Source organism: Trichoplusia ni, chromosome 1 (assembly GCF_003590095.1).
Source record: "Trichoplusia ni isolate ovarian cell line Hi5 chromosome 1, tn1, whole genome shotgun sequence".
NCBI lineage: Eukaryota > Metazoa > Arthropoda > Insecta > Lepidoptera > Noctuidae > Trichoplusia > Trichoplusia ni.
This window is the reverse complement of record NC_039478.1, coordinates 1,475,486-1,481,715: the sequence shown is the minus strand read 5'-3', so window position 1 is coordinate 1,481,715 and position 6,230 is coordinate 1,475,486.

Genomic DNA, 6,230 nt, shown 5'->3' with positions numbered 1-6,230 from the left:
AACAAATTTGCAATAACATATGTATAAGAATATTCCCAAGTTTCTGATGTCGTTCACCTGATTTGTGAATCAATTTTGTTATAAATAAAAAATATATTACACAAAATTAATCCGCTCTATTTTTGAAATACATTTTGTTAGGGCGATAAAAACATGGACGGTATAATTATACTAAATATTTCATTTCTAAACGTGTATCTGTTATTTTAGGTAGGTACTTCAGTTATCTAAATTTGAGAAGGTTAATGGCAACGTGCCAGTTTCTAACATTCCTAGGTGGAAGTTGACAATCTAAGCTACAATAGAAATATACATTCCAAATACAGATTATCGAATTGAACCTTGACTCTTGTTTGTTAATCCTAATATGAACAATGAGCAGTTTACAAAGCTTTTGTAATACAACACTTAGTCGTTACTTCACTCATATATGTGGACTTAAAGTATTGTAAAAATACATTTATGTATATCCATAATAATTATTATACTCGTAGTTTAATGTATGTATGTACATATGTAAGTGCATACTATTCAAATTGGGACAGACAAAAGTGCGTTCTACATAAGCCGATATTGAAAAATTGTAATTCATTCAAAAATTATAAATGAATAGAAAATTTAAATCTACAATCTGTTTACGATTCAGCAAACGGTTGGTATGCAGTTCAGTGCATAGACTAACATTACCTCCTCGCGTTCAGGGTATGCCAAACATGATCGACAAAAACATGGTTAGTAGGTCATCTTAGGGGTGGAGTTACTTGACAGAATTCGGTGACAGTTTATCACTTTAGTTGCTAATAAACATGTATTTTGCAGAAACCCAGCTCTTCTTCATATAATAGTGAATCTATTTCTTATAATATGTCTAAAAATAGTTTAAGTACATAGTAGTGAGTAATAAAAGGGGTACCGTTTTCCATGTTGCCCTATTAGGTATATTTAAACAAGCAATCGCGTTACTAACCTGGAGAAAAAGTGCACAACCCTGTTTCTATAATCTCAATGAATATTTAAATGATGCTTATACTAGTTATTGTGAGGGTTTCGATATATCAAAAAAAAATGGACGCCAATTACAGGCAAAACATATTACCCTGATTTTATTTTACCACCTTATGTAACAAAAATACCTACCTCTGTTTCTGTAAACATATACCTACCAGTGTTTTCACAAAATAAATTGTATTTTATCTTTTTAACCCGCAGCACTGTGTACCATTCAAAAATATATAGAAAACACAGAACTTTTTTTAATGAAATCCTCAATAGTTTTATCATCTGTATTCGAGGCTGCCAGATTATATCTTAGAGTAATCTTATTGTATTTGTGCAACCGTAACAGCACTTTATGTGGTGTTGCGTGCCGACTGTCTTTAAAAATATTTATAATAGAACTTTAAGCATTGGCATCAGGCCCTCTGGTCCATCTATCACGTTTTGGTCTTAGTAACAGTTTACGCCAAACGAAAATCCAAGCCATTATAGTAAGTAATAATATTTTTAAGATATATTATTTTCTACAACTAGCCACTATTTAAACTGGCTACTCCATAAGTTTTACGAAATATGACGAATGGTATTCCCGTGAGATCTATAAACTCTTGCTGTCACTTCGAACAGTTTCGTTTGAATCAGATTAATATTCTACGTCAGTCAGTTAACCGGTCATTGGCGTTCAATTAATTTTCTTTACAAACTTAAATATTTGAAAAAAAAAACAAGTAAATTGTTCTTTTTGTTTTTCTGGACCAGTCGTCCAAATGAGGATCGGTACAGAAAAAATGTTTATGCAATTATAGATCTTAGTAACAAAGGAATACTGTTGAGATTATAAAGGAATCGTGGTTGTGGTACATAAATAATTAAAACGTATTTTAACTTTGGAAGTTTTATTACACAGAAGACACAGATAGAAAGCGCGGCAACCAAAAAGTTAACAAAAAGCAGAGACAACAACTATAGACAAAAAAAATATTATGGTTGCGTTCCTATTCACTAACACCCTCCCTAGGGACGCAACCCCATCCTTTTTACACAATACAAATGCTTGTCAGCAGTGGTGCCCTTAGTTAAATTATCAGCAATCATTTCCTCACCCTTAACATAACTAAACTTTATATCTAAATTATTTACGTGATCTTTAAGAAAATGATAGCGGATATCAATATGCCGCGACCTAGGCAGATAACAATCATTATTGGACAATTTAATTGCACTCTGGTTATCACTAAATATGACGAGTGGGTTGCTCTGTTCTTGACCAAGTTCAGCATGCAGTTGTTGGAGCCACAGCGCCTCCTGCGCCGCTGACGACATCGACATGTACTCGGCCTCAGCAGTAGACAGCGCCACAGTCTGCTGCTTTTGTGACCGCCAAGATATTGCACCACCCTGCAACAAAAAAATGTAACCCGTGCACGACTTCCTGTCGCGCACATCGCTTGCCCAATCAGCATCACAATATCCTGTGATTTTCTCATTACCATCTTTGGTATAAACTAATTTCAAGTCTTTGGTACCCTGTAGATATCGGAAAATTCTTTTAACTGCAGCCCAGTGTGCAGTGGTAGGATTTTTGTTAAATCTACTCAGTGTGTTTACTGCAAACGATATATCAGGGCGGGTACCCTGAGCCACATACAGTAAGGAGCCAATGGCCTGTTGATATGGACAGTCAGCAATTTCGTCTTCTTCATTTTTAGCACCAAGTTTCATGCCAGCTTCAAATGGTGTTTTCACAGATTTGCAGTCAAACATTCTGAACCGAGCTAATATATCATTTATGTATTTTTCTTGGTCTAATAGTACTTGATCTCCGTCTCTGGTAATATGTAGACCAACACATTGACTTGCTGGACCAAGATCTTTCATTTCAAAGTGTTCCTTCAGTTTCTCTTTGAAAATATTTTTTGTATTTTCTTCAGCCGTGAATAATATTAAGTCATCCACCCAGATGGCTATAAAGGTATTCTTCTCCTTATTACAATAGACACAAGGATCAGTTTTTGATTGTGTCATTCCTAACTCATGAAGTACAGATTTTAATTTCAGGTTCCAGAGCCTGCTAGCTTGCTTGAGACCATATATTGATTTCTGTAGCATGCATACCTGAGATCCAAGCTTATACTCCTCTGGCTGTTGCATGTAAATTTCTCTATCAATCTTTCCTTGCAGAAAAGCAGATACAGCATCCATTTGATCTATTGCCAATCCATACCTGGCTGCTAGGGCAAATAGATAGCGGATAGTGGTGTATCTGACAACTGGTGAGTATATTTCTTCATAATCTGTGCCCCATCTTTGTGCATATCCCTTTATTACAAGCCTTGCCTTATATCTCTGAACATTCCCACTCTGGTCTGTTTTTGTCTTGAACACCCACTTGTTTGGGAGAGCCTTTTTACCTGGAGGGAGATCTGTCAAAATCCATGTCTTATTCTTCATCAGGGAAGTATACTCCTCGTCCATGGCCCTCTTCCATTCAGTAGCTTGTGGTGATGCAAGTGCTTGCTCAACAGTCTGTGGGTCAGTCAAATCAGTAAACAAACACAATAAACCCATCTTTCCATTTTGTGCCTCATCTTGTTTAGCCTGTGACCGTGCTGACCTCAATGTTACATTACTATTGTAATTCTGTCTTATCGGATATGGAGGATGGTAAGTTTCATCAAGTTCTCCTGTGTCAGTGTCATACTCACTTGAGTCTTCACTATTACCTTGTGTGTCTGAGTCTCTGCAGGACACCACAGGCGCAGATGTGGATGATGACTCCTGAGTGTGTATTTTGTCTCTATTTTCTAATGAGCCGAGACTTGCAGTGGCTGTTTGGCTGTCCTTTACTGGAACAGAAGTTTCACAATTAACTGGCACACTGACATCCGGATTATAATTTTCAATAAAAGAAACATCTCTACTTTTGACGACTTTGTGTGTCTTCGGATCCATAAAACGATATCCCTTTGTGTTTTCACAATATCCCACAAGTATCATTTTTACGGATTTTCTATCCCACTTTTGGCGTTTTTCTTTAGGATTATAAACCATAGCTTCAGAGCCAAATATCTTCATGTGTGATAAATTAGGTTTCTTACCTTTCCACATTTCATATGGAGTTTTACCTTGTAATGACTTTGTCGGGGAACGGTTTATTACATATGCAGCCGTTGCCACAGCTTCAGCCCAGTAGTTCTTCTCCAGGTTAGCATAAAACAACATGCACCGTGCTCGTTCCACCAAAGTCCTGTTCATTCTCTCAGCCATGCCGTTTTGCTGGGGAGTGTATGGAGTAGAGGTCTGATGAATTATACCATGATTAGATAAGAACTTTTCAAAGTTATAGTTGCAGTATTCTTTACCATTATCTGTTCGAAGCTTTGTTATCTTATGATTCAATTCATTCTCTACTTTTAACTTGAAATCCTTAAATGTTTCTAAAATATTTAACTTATCTTTCAGAAAATAAATATGGACCATTCGTGTGTAGTCATCAATGTAGGTAATAAAGTATTTCATACCTCCAAATGATAAATTTTCCATAGGGCCACACAAGTCTGAATGTATTAGTTCCAGCGGTCTTGTAGCTCTGGAACCCACATTTTTGAATGGCGTCCTTGCTTGCTTACCTTCCATACAATAAGTGCATGTGACATTACATTCTTCCTGAGTCAGAGTCACACCATCAGTGCAGCTAGGCAGCTTCTTCACATCTGGAATATTCAAATGGCCCATTCGCAGGTGCCACAGGTAAGTGTTATTACAATTAAGAGAGCTTGAGGTAAATGTGCTACTTCTTTACTGGTATCCATGATGTATAACTTGTTGCTCAATGTTGCAGGTGCACACCACCTCATCTTTCCCATCTTGAATTTCACATCCCCTTTTGTTAAAAATAACTTTATGTCCATTTTTCACCAATAGTACTAACTGAAAGTAAATTAGCAGCTAGGCCAGGTACATACAAAACATTCTTAACTTGTATTACTTTATCTTGACTTAAATGTATGTCTACACAACCAACTCCCTTCACAGCTAATGGCTCTTTGTTTGCTACAAGTGATACTATTTACAGATGGCTCGGCAACATTGTACATCCAATCTTTTCTACTAGTCATATGCATGGATGCACCGGAGTCTAGAAACCATTTATAGTCACTAATGTTCTCTTTGACGGTGGCTGAAAAGCTGCTACAAAGCTGGAGCTCTCCCTTTGCTTGCTGATTGTTTCTTTGGCAGTTTACAATATTTGGCAAAATGACCACTCTTATTACAATTGTAACATCTAGGTCCTTTGATTTCACTGGCTGCATATTATTTCCTGTTTTTCCTGTTTCTTAGTGTTTGTGTAGAAAGCGGTTGACTTTGATGTGTTTATCTCTTGAATGAGTTTAGTTTTTACAGAATCAGCACTGATTTGAATACCAGAACTCTCAAGCCCCATTATCATAGGCTTGTACTCTTCTGGTAGACCAGCCAACATCAAAGTGCCAAGCCACTCATCGTTGACATCAAATCCAATGTTACGCAGTTTGTGAGCAGTGTTCATTATTTACTAACATAGTCTTCAACACTATTGCTTGACTCCAGTGTAGTATTGATCAAATCCTTAAGTAGACCTACTCTTCTGGTTAAACCGTTGTCATCAAAAGCCCTTTGTAAACTCTCCCATACTTCCTTCGCAGTTTTGCATTCCTGAACATGTACGTAATTCTGTGGGTCCAACAACAATATCAGCTTTGACTTCGCCTTTACGTCTTTACTAGCATCTACAGGTTTATTATCGGGGCGCTCAACACAACACCATAAATCCTCGTGCTCCAAGTATGTCTTCATACTGAACTTCCAGGTTGCAAAATTCTCTCTTCCGATCAATTCTCCAAATTGAACATATTATTGGGACTCATCTGTTGTGTTTCACCAAAAATATGCAATTTACAAACTGTGATCGTAAATTTTCTTAACCTCAAATTCAAAATTGTACCGCCAATTTTTCGGATTGAAGTTATTTCACTTTCTCGATATTTCCAACTGTACCACTTCGGAACCACGCTCTGCTACCATAAAGGAATCGTGGTTGTGGTACATAAATAATAAAACGTATTTTAACTTTGGAAGTTTTATTACACAGAAGACACAGATAGAAAGCGCGGCAACCAAAAAGTTAACAAAAAGCAGAGACAACAACTATAGACAAAAAAAATATTATGGTTGCGTTCCTATTCACTAACAGA